We start from the raw sequence: 18,122 nt of genomic DNA, 5'->3' as shown, positions 1-18,122 counted from the left end.
CTGGCTATAGTAACAAGCCGGTTAAGCTTCCCACCAAAAATCATAAAGGAAGGAATTCAAAATACAGAATAGAAATTCAGATGCTGAAAGGCCAAAACCAATGAATAAAGTCCTTTAATACTCACTTGCCACCATAACCCCTGCCATTTATTCTCTGCCTGACTCTCCATCAATATACTGTATATCTGACAGGATTACAAAGTTAACTTCTATGGTATAGACAAGTTTACTGAAAGTGTTGGTCTCCAACAAGATAAGGGAGTTTGCACCAGAATATGAACCAATACACAGCTCTCTAATCAATAAAATCTTGCTTCAGGTCAGGCATGGTGGTTCACATCTGTAATCCCAGCACTTTGAGAGGTGAGGCAGGTGGATCACTTGAGGTTAGGAGCTCAAGACCAGCATGGCCACCACAGTGAAACCACAACTCTATTTAAAAAAAAAAAAAAACGGGCCAGGCGCGGTGGCTCAAGCCTGTAATCCCAGCACTTTGGGAGGCCGAGGCGGGTGGATCACGAGGTCAAGAGATCGAGACCATCCTGGTCAACATGGTGAAACCCCGTCTCTACTAAAAATACAAAAAATTAGCTGGGCATGGTGGCGCGTGCCTGTAATCCCAGCTACTCAGGAGGCAGGAGAATTGCCTGAACCCAGGAGGCGGAGGTTGCGGTGAGCCGAGATTGCGCCATTGCACTCCAGCCTGGGTAACAAGAGCGGAACTCTGTTTCAAAAAAAAAAAAAAAAAAACATGAAAATTAGCTGGGTGTTATGGCAGCCTTCAGCTCCTGTGGAAGCTGAAGCAGGAAAATTGCTTGAATCTAGGAGGCGGAGGTTGTAGTGAGCCAATTTGGCACCACTGCATTCCAGCCTGGGCAACAGAGCGAGACTTTTTTTTTTTTTTTTTTTTTGACATGGAGTCTCACTCTGTCACCCAGGGTAGAGTACAGTGGCTTGATCTCGGCTCACTGCAACCGCCGCCTACTGGGTTCAAGTGATTCTCCTGCCTCAGCCTCCTGGGTACCTGGGATTATAGGTGTGTGCCACCATGCCCAGCTAATTTTGGTATTTTTAGTAGAGACAGGGTTTCACCATGTTGATCAGGCTGGTCTTATACTCCTGACCTCGTGATCCACCCACCTGGGCCTCCCAAAGTGCTGGGATTACAGGTGTGAGCCACCACCCCCAGCTTGAGACTCCAAGAAAATCTTTTCTTTTTCTATGAGAAGGAATTTGTTTCAAGAAAATATTGCTTAAAGGCTTGCTGTGGTGGCTCATGTTTGTAATCCTAGCACTTTGGGAGGCTGTGGCAGGTGGCTCACTTGAGGTCAGGAGTTTGAGACCACCTTGGTCAACATAGTAAAATCCCATCTCTACAAAAAGCACAAAAAGAAATTAGCTGGGTATGGTGGTGCATGACTGTAATCCCAGCTACTGAGGAGATTGAGGCAGGAGAATCACTTGATCCCAGGAAGAAGAGGTTGCAGTGAGCTGAGATCACTCCAGCCTGGGTGACAGAGCAAGACTCCGTCTCAAAAAAAAAAAAAAAGTGTCTCCTGCCTGTAATCCCAGCACTTTGGGAGGCCAAGGGCAGTGGGTGGATCACAAGTTCTCCTGCCTGTAATCCCAACACTTTGGGAGGCCAGGGGTGGTGGGTGGATCACAAGGTCCAGAGTCCGAGACTAGCCTGATTAACCCCACATCGACTAAAAATAAAAAAATGAGTCAGGCGTGGTAGCAGGCACCTGTAATCCCAGCTACTCAGCAGGCTAAGGCCAGAGAATTCCTTGAACCTGGGAGGCAGATATCCGTCTCAAAAAAAAAAAAAAAAAAAAAAAGAAAGAAAATCTTGCTTTAAAAAATCTGCTAAACAAAACAGTATGCTTTATGCAATACTTGACTTACAATGTAAGCCCTTTATCTCATTATGACCAGAAACAGTTTGTGGTCTACACTTTGAGAAAAACTTTATAGATAATGACAGAGAATAGGAAGAAAAAGTAAAGGTGCCACAAATATGCCAGGTGCTGGGTGAAAATAAACTGAAGAGAGCTGGGTGCTTATGACAGAAGAGAAGAATGGAGGATGAGCATAATGGGTAAAACTGAACAGCGGTGGGGGAAGACAGGAAGACAGGATGGAGTATAATAGGGTGTAAGTTTATATGAGAATCTGAGCTAAAAGTTTATATTGAGAAAAAGGGAAAAAGAAATAGAAATCTAATTACACAAACCTTGAAACTAGGTAGAAGAGTTTAACTCAATATAGAATAGTTACTTTAGAACATTTGCTCAATTCAGCCAGGTGTGGTGGCTCATGCCTGTAATCTCAGCACTCTGGGAAGCTGAGGAAGGAAGATTGCCTGAGGTCAGGAGTTCGAGGCCAGGCTTGCAAACAGGTGAAACCCCATCTCTACTAAAAGTGAAACTCCATCTCAAAAAAAAAAAAAAAAAAGGAAAAGAAAAAAGAAAGTTTGCTGACTTCACCAAAGTTTAAATTAGGTATTATTTTTCATCCTTTGAAAAACAGCAAAAAAAAAAAAAAAAAAAAAAAAAAAGACACACATTCTGCTCTATACAAAACTTTAACATAATGGAAAGTTCTAACTTTCCTTTCCTTATTTTTTTTTTTTTTTTAATTTTGAGATGGAGTTTTGTTCTTGTTGCCCAGGCTGGAGTGCAATGGCAGTCTCAGCTTCACTGCAGCCTCCGCCTCCCGAGAGCAAGCAATTCTCCTGCCTCAGCCTCCCAAGCGGTTGGGATTACAGACATGCACCACCGTGCCTGGCTAATTTTGTATTTTTAGTAGGGATGAGGTTTCACCATGTTGGTCAGACTGGCCTTAATCTCCTGAGTAAGGAGATCCACCCACTTTGGCCTCCCAAAGTGCTGGGATTACGGGTATGAGCCACTGAACATGGCCGGAAAGTTCTAACTTTCTAATAAGTTTCTCAGTTACCTTTATAATTAATTCTATCAGATATACAGGATGTATATCTGGGTATGGGAAGTGGGGAACAGAGTGAATGGGAGGAATTATGGTGCCAGGGAGTGTAAAATAAATTTTGATACATATTTGAATTAGGGAAATAATACTTTTACTCCCCTTCATTTACTGATGTTCCAAATAAGAGCCCTTAGCTAAAATGTCCAAACACCAATAAATTATAGTAATAATGAGCTAACTTCACTGAACAATTGTTATTTATCAGGGATTATCAGAAACATTTTTAGGCTTATTAAGTCATTACATATAAAGTCTCAATTATCACAAACCATCTTATTAAGGTCAACATCAAATTATCTTCTATTAGTAAAGGGGAAAACTAAAGCATAATTTAACTTGAGTAAGGGTCACATGTTTGTAAGTGGCATAATTAGGACTCAAACTAGATGTTTCTATTAATTCTGTGCTTTTATCCACTATACTATGTGACTAAACAAAAAGAGAGTAGTTTTAAAAACCTATTCGAAATTTTGAGGTTTTTTTTTTGAGACGGAGTCTCACTCCATCGCCCAGGCTAGACCGTAGTGGCGCTATCTCGGCTCACTGCAACCTCCATCTCCCAGGTTCAAGTGTTTCTCATGCTTCAGCCTCCCGAGTAGCTGGGATTACAGGCATGTGCCAACACACCCAGCTAACTTTTGTATTTTTAGTAGAGATGGGTTTTCGCCACGTTGGCCAGACTGGTCTCCAACTCCTGACCTCAGGTGATCCACCAACACTGGCCTCCCAAAATGCTGAGATTACAGGTGTGAGGCACTGTGGCCAGCTGGGTGTTTTCTATTTTGATTTATTCATATTGTGAATGCACTTAACTTTCAACACGTTTATATTCTCAAGCTAATGACATAAAATATTGAAGTATGAAGGCTCTGAACTTGAGTTTATACCTTTGCTGTGCCACCTACTAAATGGTGAGTATTAACAAGATATCTCCAGATAAAAACAGTACTCACAGAGTTGTAGGAATTAAGAGATAATGCATAAGCCATTTTAGTAAAAATACGAAAAAAGTAGGTTAATACTAACAGGAATGGAAAAGAAGAGATGGATTCAGGATACCAATAAAAGTAAGAAATAACCAGACTTGGTAAAGTGGCTGGCTAAAGCTGGGTATCATGCTGCATGCCTCAAGTCCCAGCTACTCAGGAAGCTGAGAGAGGATGGTCACCTGAGCTCAGGAGTTGGGAGTCCAGCCTGGTCAACAAAGCGAGACCCTATCTCTTTTTAAAACAACAACAAAAGTAAAGTGTCTGGCTACAGCAACAACGAACAAGAGGAAAATCAAATGACTCCAAGGTTTTAATTGGAGATGACAGAAATTATGGCTGTCAGATAAGGGAATGCTGGAGAGTAAAGCTCTCTAATGAAGATGAGTCTAAGATGACAGAAGTATATCTAGATAAAATTATGTAGTAGAGTGCTAAGCACAGGCAGGAATATATATTGATTACTATAAAAGGTCTGTGACTACATCTTTGATCAGGCAGATATATATTATTATCAAGATCTATTATCAGTTGTATGAATGAATCCTCTAAGAGCCAATGGTGAATAAAAAGAACAAAGAAACGTGTTTGACTACGGTGAATACCTTACTGATACTCTCAATCACTGACTAATGTGATGTGGAAAAATAAACAAATATTCTTCTTGGTTTTATACATATGATGGTGGACTAGTTATAGATCCAGCCTGACGTGATCTAAATCTGTTTTCAACCTCTCACTTTTTCCATTGATGTATTTAAGGAAGCAACTTTGAAATTACTTGTTCATCAAATAGATGGGAGTAGGTGGAGGATGGCAGTGACAAATACATGACTTTAAGAAGATTTTTATTAAGAAACAATTTTGTTTACTCAGTCTGTCAGCTTTCATCATTTAAAAAAAAAAAACAACAAAGAATCAAAAATGATGTCAAAGCTGGAAATGACTAGCAAAAAAATAGGCAAGGAGAAAGGATGGTTTTATGTGGGGTTTGAAAATCTATCATTTTTGTTTAAATTGAGATACAATCTACACAGAAAAATGTACACATATTAAGTATCCAGCAAATTTTTATATATGTATATACCTTGCAACCACCACCTAGATGTAGATAGAAAATAGTTCCAGGACTAAGTCAATATCCATGCCTTGTCTATCTAACCACTATTCTAACGTTTGCAACCATATATTAGTTGTGTCTTCTGACTTCTACCATCCAACTGTGAGATTCATTTATGTTGCTTATGAATTACAGTTCTTTTTTGTAGCTATAAAAAAGTGATATTACTGTAACACAATTTATATACTCATCTGTTTGTGAACATGTAGGTTGTTTCCAGTTTTTGGCTATTACAAATAAGGGTGCTAAGATAATTCTTACACAAAGATAGCAAGGTACACATAAATGATCATTTCTCTTGAGTATTCTCTTGAGTACCCAGGTGTAAAATTGCTAGATCACAGGATATATATATAGTTTTAACAGAAACTGCCTAACATGGCCAGGTACGGTAACTCACACCTGTTATCCTGGCACTTTGGAAAGCTGAGGTGGGTGGATCATTTGAGGTCAGGAGTTCGAAATTAGCCTGGCCAATGTGGAGAAACCCTGTCTCTACTAAATATACAAAAATTACCCAGGTGTGGTGGTGCATGCCTGTAATCCCAACTACTTGGGAGGCTGAGGCAGGTGAATCATTTGAACCCAGGAGGTGGAGGTTGTTGCAATGAGCAAGGTCATGCCATTGCACTTCAGCCTGGATGACAGAGCAAGGCTCCATCAAAAAAAACAAAGAGAGAGAAAGAAAGAGAGACAGAGAAAGAGAGAAACAAACAAACTGCCTAACATTTCCCAAGGTTATTGTACCAATTACACTCCCACAAGTAATTAGGAGAGCTCCAGGTACTCCACATCCTTCTCAGTAATAATTGGTATTGTGGGTACTTTTCTAATTTTAGCAATTCTACTGTTTTCTTCACATTTGGAGGGGGGGTATTTTGATTATCTTATTTTGTGAAGTATCTGTTTAACTCTTTTGCTTTTTTTTTTCTTGAGACGGACTCTTGCTCTGTCGCTCAGGCTGGAGTGCAGTGGAATCACGTGATCTCAACTCATTGCAACCTCCGCCTCCCAGGTTCAAGCGATTCTCCTGCCTCAGCCTCCCAAGTAGCTGGAACTACAGGCACATTCCACCACACCTGGGGTTTTGCCATGTTGGTCAGGCTGGTCTTGAACTCCTGACCTCAAGTGATCCACCTGCCTCAGCCTCCCACAGTGCTAGGATTACAAGTATGAGCCACCACACCTGGCTTTTTGTTCAGTTTATTTATTTTTGAGACAAGGTCTTGCTGTCACCCAGGCTGGAGTGTAGTGGCAAGATCTTGGCCCACTGAACCTGGGTTCAAGCGATTCTTGTGCCTCCTGAGTTGCTGGGATTACAGGCGTGCACCATGATGCCCAGCTAATTTTTGTATTTTTAGGAGACAAGGTTTCACCATGTTGGCCAGGCTGGTCAAGAACTCCTGGCCTTAAGTGATACACCGCCTCAGCCTCCCAAAGTGCTGGCGTTACAGGCTAAAACAGAGTTTATTTTTCAGAGCAGTTTAAATTTACAGCAAAATTGAGTAGAAAGTACAGAGATTTTAGACTTGGACAATCTTCCCACTATCAACAACCCACACAAGAGTGGTGCATTTATTCCAATTGACGAATCTACAGTGACACATCACCATCACAGTTTATGTAAGAATACACTTTCAGTGTATTTCACTGACACATCATCATCCACAGTTTATATAATACACTTTCAGTATTGTACATTCTATAAGTTGTGACAAATGAATAATGATATGTATCCACCATTATTATATCATACAGAATAGTTTCACTCCCCTAAAAATCCTGTGTTCCGCCTATTAATTTACCTGCCTTCCCAACCCCTGGTAATCCCTGATCATTTTATTGTCTCAATAGTTTTACCTTTTCTAGAATGTCATGAAGTTGGAATCATATAGTATATAGCCTGTTCAGATTGGCTTCTTTCACCTAGTAACATGCCTCTAGATTCCTCCATGTATTCTCATGGTTTGATAGTTCATTTCAGTGTGGAATAATATTCCTGTAAGGCGGGTTGCCTCGCTGGGAGGCCGGACACACCCACCTCTGCACTCAGCACCTGACTGCACCGGGCACCTAGCTCTGCCGCATGGCTCCCTTGGAAGGCTCCGGCTGATGCAACCCTGGCTGGCTCTTTTACTACAAAAACCCACCCAACAACCCACCAACCAATAGCGGCCCGCCCCTTCCCAATCCGGCTCCCCTGGAGCCAATCAGAGCATCCAGCTGTTGCTTATTACCCACAGCCACAAAAACTCCATGCCCCAGGAAGTCAGGCTTCTCTGGCCCTCTTTCCCCAGACCATAGAACCTCGCCCAGGAGGTGAATAAGCTGGCATTTAATTTTTTTCTACTGGCCTCAGTTTCTTCATTTTAAACTCGGCAATAACTCTTACAATTCCATTTTATGGAGATACCACAAGATAACACCTCGGTTGCTTCCAAATTTTGATAAACTATGAATAAAGCTGCTGCTCTAAACATCTCTGTGCAAGTTTTACTCCTTTTTTAAACAGAAAGAACCAAGAGAATACGGATACATAGAAATATATTTATTATGAGGGACTGGCTCATGCAATTATGGAGGCTAGAAAGTCCCACAATCTGCCACGTGCAAGTTGAAGGCCAACAGAGCTAACATTATTAAATCTCAGTCTGACTGAGAAGGCCTGAGGGAGGGCCTGAGGGATTATCCCAGCTCAGGATACAAATTTGCCCTCTCATTGTCTTTCATCTATTAAGGCCCTGAAGGGATTGGTGATGCCTTTATTCAGTCTACAAATTCAAATGTTAATCTCTTCCAGACACACCCTCACAAACACAGGCAGTAGTAACATTTTACCAGCTATCTGGGCATCCCTCAGACCAGTCTAGTTGATATATAAAATTAACCACCACATATGGTTTTTAAAATTATTATTTGAAAAAATATCCATATTTGCCAGGAAAAGACGTTTCTTAAGTCTAGGCTAGAGATAAAGAATACAGAGCACTGGGGAAAAAAATAGATGAAATGAGTAAACTCATACAGAGTAAGAAGGGAAGACTGGACAGAAAGCTCAGGAAATATTAATACTTGCAGAGCAAACAGAAAAAAATAAAAGACACTAACCAAAAAAAGATCAGAGTAGTAGTAGAAAAATAAGAGTGGTATTATCACCAAAAAAAGAAGAAAAAATAAGGAAAATTTTGAGAAAGGTGATGGTCCTTGTTAAACACAGAAGGGAGGTGATATAGATGGTGGACTCCTGCTGCTACTCCTTCCTCCAGACTTCTCCACTGTGCTCTCTGGAACTCGTTTGGCCATAAACATCCCCCAACTCCACATCTTATCTTCAACAGATTCACTCACTACTGGGCTCACCTGGCTTACTTCCCTCCCTTGACTAAAACTTGGCTTCCCTTTAGAATACTGCTTCTCTTACAGCTACAGCCTTCTCAAAGGGTTTCCACTCGCTTATTCTCTTAGACTTTACAGCAGTGCTGTTTCTTGTCAACTATTTTTCTAAAATCTTTTAAAAACTCTTGTTCAAAGGCAAAACTATCCTGAAGTGCAGACAACATTCTATTTCTTAACCTGGGTGGTCATTACATGGATGTTTGCTTTGTAGCAATTTATTGAGCTCTATTTATGTCTGTACTTTTTTCTGTGTTACACTTCAAAATAAAGAAGGTTTTAAAAAAGACTGCTAAGAATCAGGCTGCATTTTGTTTTCTAGGTTCCTTATGAATCAATGAAAGCGTGTGTGTGTGTGTATTCAACTCCTAGAAATGTTATGAAGATGGCATAGGCTTATATTCTAGTCTATCTACTCTACTCTAGCATAGAGTATAAGAAATAGCAAATTACTTTTTGGTTGGCAGTCAGTAGAAGAGAAACCAGGAATAACTGAGAAATGGATAAATATTGGAAAACGATGTTCTTTTTCTTCTACCAAAACTGTGAAAACACGTAATAGTACATAGCTTGATTAAAATTTATAGCAGTCAAACTGAACATAATATAAAATAATACTGTCTTCAACTAACTTAATGTCTTTGAGACAGTTATCAGCAGTAAATAGTTTAATAACTGTTAGCAATAATGACAATGTTGTTACTACATTTAAGATGCTAAAAATTTACAAAGTTACAAAAGTATGGTGGGGCTTACTTTTTTATTATTTTGATCTTTAATTTTTCAACTTTTTTTTTTTTAATTGGGGCTTATTTTTATAAGGTCTTTGAGAAATGGCCATTTAATTATATTTTCATTATGAAAGATGAGCATGACCCATTTTATAGTTGGTGAAAATATCCTAGCACTGAATCTCCTTTGACGTGATAATTAAAGAAAAAAAAAGAAAGAAAGAAAATATCTAAGAAGTTTAATAGAATATTCTTAGTTATTTGTATTTGGTTGGCTAAATCATCATTGGAATAACGTTTACTATTCTCAGAATACTAAGAGACAAGGCAAACTATATCAGTGCAACCCAGATAACAATCCACATTTCAAGTCCAAATGATGGAAAATAAAAATAAGGACTATGATACTGAATGCTGCCAACACAAAGAAATGATAAATGTTTGAGATGATGGATATGCTAACTACCCTGATCTGAGTACCACACATTATAGGTATAGAAACATCATGATGTATCCATAAATATGTACAATTATTATGTGTTAATTAAATTTTAAAAGGATTGTGAAATTCTTGTTCCCTCTACCACTCAGAGGAAGATAATCATTACCCAATTAGTGCTTTTTGTTTTTTGAGATGCAGTTTCACTCTGTCGCCCAGGCTGGAGTACAGTGGCGCGATCTCAGCTCACTGCAACCTTTGCTTCCCGGGTCCAAGCGATTCTTCTGCCTCAGCCTCTAAGTAGCTGGGACTACAGGCATGTGCCACCAAGCCTGGCTAATTTTTGTATTTTTAGTAGAGATGGGGTTTCACCATATTAGCCAGGCTGGCCTTGAACTCCTGACCTTGTGATCCGCCCAACTCGGCCTCCTAAAGTGCTGGGATTACAGGTGTGAGCCACTGCACCCGGCCTACTGCTTTTTTTGGAGATAGAGTCTCACTCTTCTGTCACCCAGGCTGGAGTGCAGTGGCATGATCATGGCTCACTGTAGCCTCAAACTCCTGGGCTCAAGCAATCCTCCCGCCTTAGCCACCTGAGTATCTGGGACTACAGGTTCTCACTGTCACAGCTGGCTATTATTTTTTATTATTATTTTTAGAGACAGGCTCTCACTATGTTGCCCAGGCTAGTCTCAGACTCCTGAGCTCAAGTGATCCTCCTGTGTCAGCCTCCCAAAGTGTTAGGATTACAGGCATGAGCCAATGCATTCAGCGATTTAGTTTTAACCCTGCTATAATTTAAATATGGTTTGTCCCCACCAAAACAACAAAAACAAAAACTTCTCTAAAAATAAAATCTGATTTAAAATAAGTAAATAGGCCAGGCGCAGTGGCTACGCCTGTAATCCCAGCGCTTTGGGAGGCTGAGATGGGCGGATCACCTGAGGTCAGGAGTTCAAGACCAGCCTGACCAACATGGAGAAACCCCGTTTCTACTAAAAATACAAAATTAGCCGGGTGTACAGGCACATGCCTGTAATCCCAGTTACTCAGAAGGCTGAAGCAGTAATCCCGGTTACTCAGGAGGCTGAGGCAAGAGAATGGTTTGAACCCTGGAGGTAGAGGTTGCGGTGAGCCAAGATCCCGCCATTGCACTCCGCCCTGGGCAGCAAGAGTGAAACTCAGTCTCTAAATAAATAAATAAGGATTATGAACTTAAAAAAAAAGAAAAGAAAAAAAACTTACTCAATTCAAAGTTACTGTCCTGCCAGGTATGGTGGCTCATGCCTATAATCTCAGCACTTTGGGAGACTAAGGCAGGAGAATCACTTGAGGCCTGCAGTTCAAGACCAGCCTGGGCAATATACTGAAACCCCTTCTTCACAAAAATTTAAAAATTAGCCAGGCAGCCAGTTGCAGTGGCTCACATCTGTAATCCGAGCACTTTGAGGGGCTGAGCTGGGCAGATCACCTGAGGTCAAGAGTTTGAAACCAGCCTGGCCAACATGATGAAACCCCGTCTCTACAAAACACAAAAAAGTAGCCAGGCATGATGGCGGGTGCCTGTAATTCCAGCTACTTGGAAGGCTAATGCAGGAGAATTGCTTGAACCTGGGAGGCGGAGGTTGCAGTCGGCTGAGATCATGCCATTGTACTCCAGCGTTGGCAACAGAGCAAGACCCCATCTCAAAAAAAAAAAAAAAAATTAGCCAGGCATGGTGGTACATGCCTGTACCCCTACCTACTCAGGAGGCTGAGGCAGGAAGATCTCTTGCACCCAGGAGTTTGAGATTACGGTAAGCTATGATTGCACCATTGTACTCCAGCCTGAAAGACAGAGCAAGAACCTGGTGCTAACAAAAAAAATAAATAAAATACAAATTAAATAATAAAGTTATCATCCTTTATTTTGAGACTATGTCCTTCCTACGCTTATGGTGTCAATGTTACTTTTACAATATAGGGACAGCGGATGAATGTTGTTTGTTTTTATATTGTTTTGTTTTATTGAGACAGAGTTTCACTCTTGTTGCCCAGGCTAGAGAGCAATGGCACGATCTCGACTCACTGCAACCTCCACCTCCCGGGTTCAAGCTGTTCTCCTGCCTCAGCCTCCTGAGCAGCTGGGATTACAGGCATGCGCCACCACACCTGGCTATGATTTTTTTTTTAATGTCCTTACTTGTTACAATGTTTGGTTGTCAACCCTACAGCAACCCCCATCCTACCTTTTTTTTGCCCTTTTTGTTAGACAGAGTCTTGCTCTGTCCCCCAGGCTGGAGTGCAGTAGTGTAATCTCAGCTTGCTGCAACTTCTGCCTCCTGGGGTTCAAGTGATTCTCATGCCTCAGCTTCCTGAGTAGCTGGGATTACAGGTATATACAACCACGCCCAGCTAATTTTATATTTTTAGTAGAGACAGGTTTTCACAATGTTGGCCAGGCTGGTCTCGAACTCCTGACCTCAGGTGATCTGCCCACCTTGGCCTTCCAAAGTGCTGGGCTTACAGCCATTAGCCACTGCACCTGGCCCCTATGCTACTTTTTGAAAATTAAATTTTGGGCTGGGCGCGGTGGCTCAAGCCTGTAATCCCAGCACTTTGGGAGGCCGAGGCGGGTGGATCACGAGGTCAAGAGATTGAGACCATCCTGGTCAACATGGTGAAACCCCGTCTCTACTAAAAATACAAAAAATCAGCTGGGCATGGTGGCGCGTGCCTGTAATCCCAGCTACTCAGGAGGCTGAGGCAGGAGAATTGCCTGAACCCAGGAGGCGGAGGTTGCGGTGAGCCGAGATCGCGCCATTGCACTCCAGCCTGGGCAACAAGAGCGAAACTCCGTCTCAAAAAAAGAAAATTACACTTTGAAATTCAAGTGTAGGGGCCACTGCTATCCTTCACATCAGTCTAATTGATACTTAGAACACTTTACCATACTATAAAACAAAATATAGTACTCAATCTGTGAGTACAATTTACTGGCAGTAATTTAGAATCAATATTCTATACTGTTCATGCAAAATTAAGTACACTGCTACTCCCAGTACCAGCACAGAATTGGACACACTTCATTTTTTCAGTCCACAAGGGAATAAATCTCATGACCTATACTACATCTCTCAACAAAAAATAAAACTAGTAAGACAAGAGGTCCATGAACACAGGCTAATCAAACTTGGTGAAAATTCTTTCAAGTTAATGCAATTTAGATAAAAAATTGAACTTCTGAAGGGCATTTTTAGATGTTATCTTCCTCTGTGATTTAAAAGAAGTTACAGACAGAGGTCATATTCATATTTGAACTAAAGGCTGCCATTTTCATGTGAGAATCTCTGAAATACAACCCCACAATGACTGACACAGAATATGTTAAGAAGCCACACGCAAATGAATTAAGTACTGAGGCATAAATTTTAAAACAATCTTTTGAAAACGCTATTCAAATATTTTAAGTGATCCTGGGGTAGACATTAGTAGAAGCAAATAAAGGACTTGAAAGTTAACAATATTTTTCACTGACTAAAAATGTTGCCCTTAAGCCCAAGGAAGTGATGAAAAATCACTATAAAGCTGATGTTGATAAACTGTGTAACAGTTACTGTCCCCTGCACTATTATGTCTACAAAAAATTGCCAAGCCAGGCATGTGGCTCACACCTGGAATCTCAGCATTTTGGGAAGTTGAGGCAGGAGAACTGTTTGAGCCAGTAATTCAAGACCACCCTGGGCAACAAAGCAAGACCCCATCTCTAGAAAAATTTAAAAATTATTTAGGCATGGTGCTGTGCACCTGTAGTCCTAGCTACTCAGGAGGCTGAGGCAGAAGGATTGCTTGTGCCCAGGAAGTTGAGGTCACAACAAGCTATTAATGCACCACTGTACTCCAGCCTGGGTGATAAAGTAAAACTATCTCAAAACACAACACAACAAAATTGCTTTACAGGAAGAACTCAGTAAATTATACCTTCAAGAAGAAAGATGTTTAATTTTTGAAAGCTGGTTAAGGGTATTTACTGAAACATAACTATGAAAGAGAAAATCCAGAGGCAATCTAAATGATCATCAATAGGGAAATAGTTAAAATAAATTCAATACGCCCATTCTAAGGTTATGACCATTAAAACAAAAAAAAAATAGGCTGGGTGCAGTGGCTCACGCCTACAATCCGAGAACTTTGGGAGGCCAGGGCAGGCAGATCACCTCAAGTCAGGAGTCTGAGACAAGCTTGGCTAACATGGTGAAACCCTGTTTCTACTAAAAATACAAACACTTAGCTAGGAATGGTGGTGCATGCCTGTAATCCAAGCTACTCGGGAGGCTGAGGTAGGAGAACTGCTTGAACCTGGGAGGCAGAGGTTGCAGCGAGCTAAGATCGTGCCATTGCTCTACAGCTTGGGCAACAAAAGTGAAACCCCGTCTCAAAAAAAAAAAAAAAAAAAAAAGAGAAAGAAAAAAGATAGAGCTGGGCCGGGTGCGGTGGCTTACGCCTGTAATCCCAGCACTTTGGGAGTCCAAGGCGGGTGGATACCTGAGGTCAGGAGTTCGAGACCAACCTGGCCAACATGGAGAAACCCCGTCTCTATTTAAAAAAAAAGAGCTCTACATGAAACAATTTTCATAATAAAATGCTGAATGAAAAAAGTTACAAACTAACACGTATATGTAATTCCATTAAAAATAACTAAAACACAGGCCCGGTGTGGTGGCTCACGCCTGTAATCTCAGCACTTTGGGAGGCCGAGGCAGGCGGATCACCTGAGGTCAAGAGTTCAAGACCAGCCTGACCAACACAACATGGAGAAACACTGTCTTTAAAAAATAAAAAAAATAAAACACAATAAAGCAACAGCAACAGTGGTGAAATAGATGACAGATTTGAAAACATATCAAAACTTAACAGTGACTATATTTGAGGGCTTGGTGGTAATACCCTCCGCTTTTATTATATACTATGTACTCCTGTATTGTATGGTTTTTTTTTTTTTTTTTTTTTGAGAGCTAGGTTCTCACTCTGTCACCCATGCATTGCTGGAGTGCAATGGCACCATCATAGCTCATTGCAGCCCCTAAGATCCTGGGCTCAAGCGATTTCCTGCTTCAGCCTCCCAAGTGGCTAGGACTATCAGCATATCATCACACCCCGCTAACTTTTTAATTTTTTTTAGAGATGGGGTCTCACTATGTTGCCCAGGCTGGTCTCAAACTCCTGGCTTCAAGTGATTCTCCCACTCGTGGCCTCCTAAAGTGCTGGGATTACAGGTATGAGCCCCATATGCAGCCTACCTTTGCAATTTTTAAAGACCAGTAACATTTTCTAAATTAAATAACTAAAATCTAAAAAGTAAAAACATAAACATTATTCTAATTTGGACTATCTAAGTAAATAATAAACATTAGCAATATATAAACATTGGGAAACCACACAGGCTATACTAGTATTTCTCAATTTCAGATCTTCATACTTGTTTTACGAGTTTTGTCATATCCGAATGCTCTTGAAGTTTTAATTTAATTCAACATTTTTTTTTTTTTTGAGACAGAGCCTCATTCTGTTGCCCAGTCTGGAGTGTAGTGGCACAATATCAGCTCACTGAAACCTCTACCTCCCAGGTTCAAGCAATTCTTGAACCTCAGCCTCCAGAGTAGCTGGGATTATAGGTACAGACCCCCACACCCAGCTAAATTTTGTATTTTTAGTAGAGATGGGGTTTTACCACATGGGTCAGGCTGGTTTCAAACTGCTGACCTCAGGTGATCCACTCACCTTGGCCTCACAAAGTGCTGTGATTACAGGCACATGCCACAGGCATTTTATTAATTTTTTAAAAATTAAATAAACTTAGCCTCATGCCAAGCAATAATATTTATGCAATCAAAGTTTGTTCCAGAATATTTTCCAGAATACGCTTTAAAGTACCTAACTATACATTGTACTCCCTATCTGAGCCAAAACAGACAGAAAAGAATACCTTGACTAAAATAAATACAAAATTGATTCTTGTTCCACTTACAATCATCTCTTTAGGAAAGCAGTTTACCCTCCTGCCAGTACACATTATACACTTGTCCCTCAGTATCCATGGTGGATTGGTTCCAGGAACCCCATGGATACCAAAATCTGCAGATGCTCAAATGCCTTATATAAAATGACATAGCAAGAAGTCCTAGCTACAGCATTCAGGTAAGAGAAAGAAATAAAGGACATACAAATAGAAAGGAAGAAGTCAAATTATTCTTGTTTACAGATGATGTAATCTTGTATTTCGAAAAAGCTAAAGACTCTACCAAAAAACTATTAGAACTGATAAATTCAGTAAAGTCTCATGATGCAAAATCAACATCCAAAAATCAGTAGCATTTATATATGCCTACAATGAACAATCTGAAAAAGAAATCAAAAAAGTTATCCCATGTGCAATAGCCACAAATAAAATTAAATACCTAGGAACTAACCAAAGAAAGATATCTACAATGAAAACTATAAAATTCTGATGAAAGAAATCTAAGAGGGCCAGAGTGGTGGCTCATGCCTGCAATCTTAGCACTTTGGGAGGCCAAGGCAGGAGGATCAGATGAGCTCAGGAGTTCTAGAGACTAGCCTGGATAACATAGCAAGACCCATCTCTACAAAAAAACAAAAAATTAAGGGCTGCATGTGGTAAAACCCTGTCCCTACTAAAAATACAAGAATCAATCAGGTATGGTGGTGGATGCCTGTAATCCCAGCTCTCAGGAGAATGAGACAGGAGAATTGCTTGAACCTGGGAGAAGCAGGTTGCAGTGAGCTGAGATCATGCCATTGCACTCCAGCCTGGGCAACAAGAGTGAAACTCCATCTCAAAAAATAAATAAATAAATAAATAAATAAATTTGCCTGGTGTGGTGGTGCACACTTGCAATCCTAGCTACTTGGGAGGTTGAGGTATGAGAATTACTTGAAACTGGGAGGCGGAGGTTGCAGTGAGCCAAGATGGGACCATGGCATTCCAGGCCCCAGCCTGGGTAACAGAGTGGGACTTTGTTTCAAAAAAAAAAAAAAAAAAATTAGCCAGGCATGGTGGCGTGTGCCTGTAGTCCAACTACTCGGGAGGCTGAGGTAGGAGGGACACCTGAGCCCATGAGCTGTAATCATGCTGCTGCACTCCAGCCTGGATGATAGAGAAAAACCTTGTCTCCAAAAAACAAAAAATTTAAAGGAGACACACACACACACACACACTCCACGTTCATGAATTGGAATAGTCAATATTGTTAAAAGGTCCATATTACCCAAAGCAATCTACAGATTCAATGCAATGTCAATCAAAATATCAATGAGATTCTTCACAGAAATAGAAAACACAATCCTGAAATGTATATGGAACCATAAAAGACCCAGAATAGCCAAAACTATCCTGAGCAAAAAGAACAAAACTGGACTTCAAATTATACTACAGGGCTATAGTAACCAAGACACAATGGTCCTAGCTTAAAAAGAGACACACAGACCAATGCAAGAGAATAGAGAACCCAGAAATCAATACATATGTCTACAGTAGACTCATTTTCAACAAAGGTACCAAGAATGTACATTGAGAAACGACAGTCTCTTCAATAAATGGTGCTGGGAAAACTGGATACCCACATACAGAAGAATGAAAGTACACCCCTATCTCTTGCCATATACAAAAATCAAATCAAAATGGATTAAAGACTTAAATCTAAGACCTCAAACTATGAAACTACTACAAGGAAACATTGGGAGAAACTCTAGGACATTTGTCTGGGCAATGATTTCTTGAATAATACCCCACGTGGGGTGTTAGGCAATCAAAGCAGAAAAGGAAAATGAGATCACATCAAGTGAAAAAGCTTCTGTATAGCAAAGGAAACAATCAATAAAGAGAAGAGACAACCCACAGAATGGAAAAAAATTTATTTGCAAACTATCCATCTGACAAGGGATTAATAACCAGAATACATAAGTAGCTCAAAAATTCAACAGGAAAAGAAATCGAATAATCCAAATTAAAAATGGGCAAAAGATCTGAATAGACATTTCTCAAAAGAAGACTTACAAATGGCAAACAGGTATATAAAAAAGTGCTCTGATCATCAGAGAAATGCAAATCAAAACTATAATGAGATAGATACCATCTCATCCCAGTTAAAAGGGCTAAAAAATACAAAAGACAGGCAATAATGAATGCTGGTGAGGATGTGGAAAAAAGGGATCCTCACACGTTTTTGGTGGGACTATAAATTTGCACAACCACTATAAAGAATAGTTTGGGCCGGGCGCGGTGGCTCAAGCCTGTAATCCCAGCACTTTGGGAGGCCGAGGCGGGTGGATCACGAGGTCAAGAGATCGAGACCATCCTGGTCAACATGGTGAAACCCCGTCTCTACTAAAAATACAAAAAATTAGCTGGGATTACAGGCACGCACCACCATGCCCAGCTAATTTTTTGT

General features: G+C 40.6%; 1 protein-coding gene across 3 annotated transcripts in view; it reads right to left on the bottom strand.

Annotated features, from left to right (window-relative positions):
- Positions 1-18,122, bottom strand: part of MTFR1 (mitochondrial fission regulator 1) — a 67,828-nt gene that overhangs the window by 43,726 nt on the left and 5,980 nt on the right. The window contains exon 1 of one of the 3 annotated variants that reach the window (XM_032296215.1): positions 1,746-1,790. The exons of the other annotated variants lie outside the window; for them this stretch is intronic. The gene's annotated coding sequence lies outside the window, so the exon portion shown is untranslated. Of the gene's footprint in view, positions 1-1,745; positions 1,791-18,122 lie in introns of those variants that run through there. 3 annotated transcript variants of the gene reach the window in all.

Source organism: Sapajus apella, unplaced genomic scaffold, assembly GCF_009761245.1.
Source record: "Sapajus apella isolate SASKATOON/1434 unplaced genomic scaffold, GSC_monkey_1.0 scaffold35, whole genome shotgun sequence".
Classification (NCBI taxonomy): domain Eukaryota; kingdom Metazoa; phylum Chordata; class Mammalia; order Primates; family Cebidae; genus Sapajus; species Sapajus apella.
The sequence above is the reverse complement of the archived record's forward strand: the minus strand, read 5'-3'. Positions and strand labels throughout refer to the sequence as shown.